We start from the raw sequence: 7,946 nt of genomic DNA on the forward strand, positions 1-7,946 counted from the left end.
TCCAGTCAACAAAGTACATGCCTCTTCTTTATGTTAGCTTAGGGTATTCCTGTGCCAGTAACGTTCTCTGTGAGGACACAGAGAGTCCTTTTTGACTTAAGTTTAGCACAATTAATTCATCAGGCAGCTGTAGGGTCAAGCCTGAGCAGACACAGCGAGTACAAATGGTGCAAAGTGTCTCTGTCCTTAAACAGCTTACAATGCAGTAGGGGAGGCAGGTACATGAGCACATAACTACAGGAGAGTGAAATGTGTGCACTAATGTAAATATTGATGAGATGCAGAAGAGAGTCACAGGAGCATTAATTCTATCTCAAAGCAGAGAGTAATGAAAAGGTTCACAGAAGAGGTGACGTCTGTGTCACTGGTACACCCTTTGGTTCATTCTTTTATTTTTTTTTAATTTTTTGTTTATTGCAGTAACAATGGTTTATAACATTGTATAAATTTCAGGTGTACATCATTATACTTCTATTTCTGCATAGATTACATCATGTTCACCACCCAAATACTAATTACAACCCATCACCACACACATGTGCCAAATTATCCCTTTCACCCTCCTCCCTCCCCTCTTCCCCTCTGGTAACCACCAATCCAATCTCTGTCTCTATGTGTTTGTTTATTGTTGTTATTATCTACTACTTAATGAAGGAAATCATACGGTATTTGACCTTCTCCCTCTGACTTATTTCACTTTGCATAATACCCTCAATATCCATCCATGTTGTCACAAATGGCTGGATTTCATTGTTTCTTATGGCTGAGTAGTATTCCATTGTGTATATATACCACAGCTTCTTTATCCATTCGTCCCTTGATGGGCACTTAGGTTGCTTCCAAGTCTTGGCTATTGTGAATAAGGCTGCAATGAACACAGGGGTGCATGTACCTTTACAAATTGGTGTTTTCAAGTTCTTTGGATAAATACCCAGCAGTGGAATAGCTGGATCATATGGTAGTTCTATCCTTGATTTTTTGAGGGATCTCCATACTGTTTTCCACAGTGGCTGCACCAGTTTGCACTCCCACCAGTGGTGTATGAGAGTTCCCTTCTCTCCACATCCTCTCCAACACATGTTGTTTCCTGTCTTGTTAATTATAGCCATTCTGACGGGCGTGAGGTGATATCTCATTGTAGTTTTGATTTGCATTTCCCTGATAGTTAGTGATTTTGAACATCTTTTCATGTGTCTGTTGGCCATCTGTATATCTTCTTTGGAGAAATGTCTGTTCAGGTCTTTTGCCCATTTTTTAATTGGGTTGGTAGTTTTTTTGTTGTTGAGATGCATCAGTTCTTTGTATATTTTGGAGATTAAGCCCTTATCAGATGTATGGTTTGCAAATATCTTCTCCCTATTGTTAGGTTGTCTTTTCGTTTTGTTGATGGTTTCCTTTGCTGTGCAGAAGATTTTTAGCTTGATGTAGTCGCATTTGTTTATTTTTTCTATTGTTTCTCTTGCCCGGTCAGACATGGTGCTTGAAAAGATGTTGCTAAGACCGACGTCAAAGAGTGTACTGCCTATGTTTTCTTCTAGAAGTTTCATAGTTTCAGGTCTTACATTCAAGTCTTTAATTCATTTGAAGTTAATTTTTGTGTGTGGTGTAAGGTAAGGGTCTACTTTCATTTTTTTGCATGTGGCTATCCAGTTTTCCCAAGACCATTTGTTGAAGAGACTTTCTTTTCTCCATTGTATGTTCTTGGCTCCTTTGTCAAAGATTAGCTGTCCATAGATGTGTGGGTTTATTTCTGGGCTTTCGATTCTATTCCATTGATCTGTGTGTCTGTTTTTGTGCCAGTACCATGCTGTTTTGGTTACTATAGCTTTGTAGTATATTTTGAAATCAGGGAGTGTGATACCTCCAGCTTTGTTCTTTTTTCTCAGGATTCCTTTACTTATTCGGGGACTTTTGTTGTTCCAAATAAATTTTAGGATTCTTTGTTCTATTTCTGTGAAAAATGTTGTTGGAACTTTGATAGGGATTGCATTGAATCTATAGATGGCTTTAGGAAGTATGGACATCTTAACTATGTTAATTCTTCCAATCCGAGAGCACGGAATATCTTTCCATTTCTTTGTGTCGTCTTCATTTTCTTTCAGCAATGTTTTATAGTTTTCCGTGTACAGCTCTTTCACCTCTTTGGTTAAGTTTATTCCTAGGTATTTTATTCTTTTTGTTGCAATTGTAAATGGGATGGTATTCTTAATTTCTCTTTCTGCTACTTCGTTGTTAGTGTGTAGAAATGCAACTGATTTTTGTATGTTGATTTTGTATCCTGCAACTTTACCGTATTCGTTTATTGCTTCTAAAAGTTTTCTGGTGGATTCTTTAGGGTTTTCTATATATAAAATCATGTCATCTGCAAATAGTGACAGTTTCACTACTTCCTTTCCAATTTGGATCCCTTTTATTTCTTTCTCTTGCCTGATTGCTCTGGCTAGGACTTCCAGTACTATGTTAAATAGGAGTGGTGACAGTGGGCATCCTTGTCTGGTTCCTGTTCTTAGAGGGATAGCTTTCAGTTTTTCACCATTGAGGATGATATTAGCTGTGGGTTTCTCATATATGGTCTTTATTATGTTGAGGTACTTTCCTTCTATCCCCATTTTATTCAGAGTTTTTATCATAAATGGATGCTGTATCTTGTCAAATGCTTTCTCTGCATCTATTGAGATGATCATGTGATTTTTATTCTTCATTTTATTAATGTGGTGTATCACGTTGATTGACTTGCGAATGTTAAACCATCCCTGCATACCTGGAATAAATCCCACTTGATCATGGTGTATAATCTTTTTAACGTATTGTTGTATGTGATTTGCTAGTATTTTGTTGAGGATTTTTGCATCGCTGTTCATCAGTGATATTTGCCTGTAATTATCTTTTTTTGTGTTGTCCTTGTCTGGTTTTGGTATCAGGGTAATGTTGGCTTCATAGAATGAGTTAGGGAGCTTCTCCCCCTCCTCAATTTTTTGGAAGAGTTTGAGAAGGATAGGTATTAAGTCTTCTTTGAATGTTGGGTAGAATTCAGCAGGGAAGCCGTCTGGTCCTGGACTTTTATTTTTGGGGAGGTTTTTGATTACTCTTTCGATCTCCTTACTGGTGATTGGTCTATTCAAATTCTCTACCTCTTCTTGATCCAGTTTTGGAAGCTTGTATGATTCTAAGAATTTATCCATTTCTTCCAGGTTGTCAAATTTGTTGGCATATAGCTTTTCATAGTATTCTCTTATAATCATTTGTATTTCTGAGGTGTCTGTTGTAATTTCTCCTCTTTCATTTCTGATTTTACTTATTTGTGCCTTCTCTCTTTTTTTCTTGGTGAGTCTAGCTAAAGATTTGTCAATTTTGTTTATCTTTTCAAAGAACCAGCTCTTGGTTTTATTAATTTTTTCTATTGTTTTTTTGGTCTCTATTTCTTTTATTTCTGCTCCGATTTTTATTATTTCCCTTCTTCTACTGATTTTGGGCTTGGTTTGTTCTTCTTTTTCCTGTTCCTTTAGGTGCATTGTTTATTTGAGATTTTTCTTGTTTGTTGAGATAGGCCTGTATCGCTATAAACTTCCCTCTTAGAACCGCTTTTGCTGTATCCCATAAATTCTGGCATGTCATATTTTCATTTTCATTTGTCTCTAGGTATTTTTTGATTTCTTCTTTGATTTCTTCATTGACCCACTCGTTGTTCAGTAGCATTTTGTTTAATCTCCACATATTTGTGGCTTTTCTGATTTTCTTCCTATGGTTGATTTCTAGTTTCATACCGTTGTGGTCAGAAAAGATGCCTGGTATTATTTCAATCTTCTTAAATTTATGGAGACTTGTTTTGTGGCCTAATATGTAATCAATCCTTGAGAATGTTCCGTGTGCATTTGAAAAGAACGTGTATTCTTCGGTTTTTGGATGGAATGCTCTGCATATATTTACTAGGTCCATCTGTTCTAGTGTATCATTTAAGGCCAATGTTTCCGTATTGATCTTCTGTTTGGATGATCTATCCATTGGTGTAAGTGGAGTGTTAAAGTCCCCTACTATTCTTGTGTTACTGTCTATTTCTGTTTTTATGTCTATTAGTAATTGCTTTATATATTTAGGTGCACCTACATTGGGTGCGTAGATATTACAAGTGTTATATCCTCTTGTTGGATTGTTCCCTTGATCATTATGTAATGCCCTTGTCTCTTTTTACAGTTTTTGTTTTAAAGTCTATTTTGTCTGATATGAGTACTGCTACCCCAGCTTTCTTTTCATTGCCATTTGCATGGAGTATCTTCTTCCATCCCTTCACTTTCAGTTTGTGAGTGTCTTTAGGTCTGAAGTGTGTCTCTTGTATGCAGCATATATATGGGTCTCATTTTTTTATCCAATCAGCCACCCTATGTCTTTTAATTGGAAAATTTAGTCCATTGATCTTTAAAGTAGCTATTGATAAGTATGTACTTACTGCCATTTTTTAACTTTTTTTTTCTCAGTGTTTTAGTAGTCCTTCTCTGTTCCTTCCTTCTTCTATACAGAATTGATAGTCTCTTTAGTTTGACCTCTGTCTGAAAGCTCTGCTCTTTAACTCCCCTCCTCCCTCCTTTTATGTTTTTGGTATCATATCTAACCTCTTTTTTGTGCATTTGTATCCATTACCCTCTTATCATGGCAATAGATAATTTTTCCTATTTGTGGTCTTCTCTTTTCCCCTTAAATCAGTCCTTTTAACATTTTTTGTAGCACTGGTTTCTTGGTGACAAACTCCTTTAATTTTTGCTTGTCTGGGAAATTTTTGATCTCTCCTTCCATTTTGAATGATAACCTTGCTGGGTAGAGTATTCTTGGCTGTAAGTTTTTTCCTTTTAGCACTTTAAATATATCGTGCCACTCTCTTGTAGCCTGTAAGGTTTCTGCTGAGAAGTCAGCTGATAGCCTTATGGGGTTTCCTTTGTATGTAACTTGACTTTCTCTTGTGGCTTTTAGGATTCTCTCTTTATCTTTAATTCTGGACATTTTGATTATGATGTGTCTTGGTGTGGGCCTCTTTGGGTTTATCTTGTTTGGGACTCTCTGTGATTCCTGTACCTGGATGTCTGTTTCCTTTCTTAGGTTAGGGAAGTTTTCATCTATTATTTCTTGAAATAGATTCTCTGCCCCTTTGTCTCACTCTTCTCCTTCCGGGACACCTATAACACGGATGTTAGTGCACTTGATGTTGTCCCAGAGGTCCCTTAGACTGTCCTCAGTCTTTTTAATTCTTTTCTCTTTTACCTGTTCACCTTGGGTAATTTCTTCTAGTCTTTCATCCAGCTCACAAATCTGTTCTTCTGTATCCTCTACTCTGCTTTTGAGTCCCTCTAGTGAATTTTTCATTTCCAGTATTGTATTCTTCATTTCTGATTGGTTCTTTTTTATATCTTCCATTTCTTTGTTGACATTCTCACTGAGTTCATCTATTCTTCTCCCCAGATCAGTGAGCATCCTTAACACTCTTAGTTTGAACTCTCTGTCAGGTAGGTTGCCCATTTCTGTTTCACTTAGTTCCTTTTCTGGGGTTTTGTCCTGTTCCCTTACTTGGAATGTATTCCTTTGCCTCCTCATTTTGCCTCTTTCCCTGTGCTTGTGACTACGTATTAGGTAGGTCAGCTACGTCTCCTGTTCTTGGATAGGTGACCTTATGTAAGTGATGGCTTAGGAGACCTGCCGTGTGCTTCCTTCAGTTCTCAATGTTCCCTGGGTGACCTCTATGTGGGCTACGTGTGTCCTTCTGTTGTGGCCTGTTTGCTCTCCCTGTAGGCGCCCAGGGAGTCCGAGTTATGCTCCTGGCCAGCTGTTGTAATGCTCAGCTGTTTGTAGTTGTTGTGGGCCCTTCAGTCTCTTTATCAGGTGTGGGGAGCCCGAGCACAGTTGGCTGCAATTCTAATACTACATTTGTGTTGCAGTATTTCTTTTAAGTGAGTAGGCCCCCAGAGTGGCAGGTTGTTAGGCTCAGGGTGTTACAATTGCTATAAGCCTCCAGCTTTTAGGTCTCTTGTCAGTTCTCTGAGGATTGCAGCTGGGTGGGGTGGCCTCAGGCACGGGAGCCCCCAATTGTTTCAGGCTTTGGAAGGTGGGGCAAACCCCCTATGTGGGTCTTTGCAGCTGACAAGTCTTCTGCAGCTGACAAGCCCTGCTGCCCACAGGTCCACACACACAGTCAACACAGTCCTGCCCCGTGTGCGCGCCTCACCCTCGCGAAGCGGACCCAGTCTCTCCACGGCGGAGCCCCACACACTCCACCACTGCCCCACACTCTCCACTGGCTCCTTGTGCACGCCCTGCCCCACTGAAGTCTGCTCAGTTGCCAGGCTGGAGAGAATCCAGTCACCAATCTATGCAGGCCCACAAGTTGCCTGAGGGTTTGTTGTTGGGTGGGGCCAGTCTCTAGGGTGGGCTGCCTGCCCTGGCTGAGCTGGATTAAATCGGTGCTCTAGCGGGTGGGGCAGACCTGGGCTAGCAGGCCCCAGGGAGAACTCCAATGGCGCCTGTGTCAGCACGCCCACACCAGGCCACAACAATGGCCGCCGCCAATGTCCCAGTCCCTGGAGATGTCTCACCCCTCACCGAGATGCACTCAGGGCCTATTAGGTGAGTCTCTTTTCACCACAGCACTGTGCACCTTTCTTTCTGGTGATTTTAGGATGCTTTCTGAAATGGGTGAGTTTGTGCGTGGGCCCTTTAAGAGCCGGTTTTAGTTTCTTTGTGAACCGGGTTTTCTGGGGGTGCTCCCCAATGCTTTAGTAGCAGGCACAGTCAGATATTATGCCACTCATCTCGATTGTGCTGGGTCCACAATATGCCCACAGCGGGGGCGCTCCCGGCTCAGGGCCCCGCGTCTCCAGGGAGACCGCGAACCTGTGCGCTGCTCCCGGCGGCCGTGAGGCACTGCGGCTTGTGAAGGCGGCATTTTTCCTCTCCAGAAGGGAGTCTCTGCCTCTTCCACCTCAGTTGGGATTGTCCGTTGTTGCAGGAGTTCCTCTCATCCAGTTTTCAGTTCTGTCTCAGGGGTAATTTTTCCACGAGTAGTTGTAAATTGGCTGTGTCCACGGGAGGAGGTGAGTTCCGAGTCTGCCTACGCCGCCATCTTGACTTCTCTCGGTTCATTCTTTGAATATGATCTAAAATGGTCAGGTTTTCCCTGTTAACAGCATGCCCTTCTTAAAAAAAAATGGATGATCTCTTTCTTCATTCCACCTCATGGAGGAAATAATTTAAAGGCCATAATAAGTTGGTTACATCTTTGAAATGTTTTCCAACTGTATAGATATCATAAATCAGATGCATTGTGCTGACGACATCAGAATTACTGAGTGATTGTGCAATAAGAGATTGTGCATCAGGACAATTTGCTCCTTGATTTTGTCATAACTATGCTGAGGACCAGTTCATTTACCTACTTCAGGTTTGAAGTGAGCTAAGGTTAGTCACCAAAGACTTGGTGACAGTGAAGAAGCTGCAACGTCCTTTGGACCTAAGGGCTCACATTATGGGTTCCTCTGATGCCAATGACAAATGTTAATTTGGAACTCTTAACATAGGAACATAGTGGTTGCTAGTTTTTCTTGCCATTTTAGTCATTCTAATTTCATCTGCGAGATTGTTTGTTATAGTGTGCAGTATTTTTGTGGTCATCTCCCCCCTTGCTTTTAGGAGCTTCCTCTGGGCAAAATGCTCAGAGCCTGGGGCTTCATGTCTTAAAGTTCTTTTACTTTTTCCTAAGGACTTCAAGCATAGCGGGAACATTTTTTTACTTTCTTTTTCAACTTTCTTCACTGTTCTTTCCAAAAGAGAGGGTTTGTCCATTTAGTATTTAAAGGTTAACACGTTCTCCTGGGAGTTTAAGACTAAAGGGAGATGAGTGGGAAGGGCACTCCAAGTAGAGGAAACAGGAAGCACAGAAACCTGAGGAAGTTTGAAAGAGCGAGGCC

Source organism: Ceratotherium simum, chromosome 24, assembly GCF_057802395.1.
Source record: "Ceratotherium simum simum isolate JZ-2026a chromosome 24, ASM5780239v1, whole genome shotgun sequence".
In the NCBI taxonomy this organism is placed as follows: domain Eukaryota; kingdom Metazoa; phylum Chordata; class Mammalia; order Perissodactyla; family Rhinocerotidae; genus Ceratotherium; species Ceratotherium simum.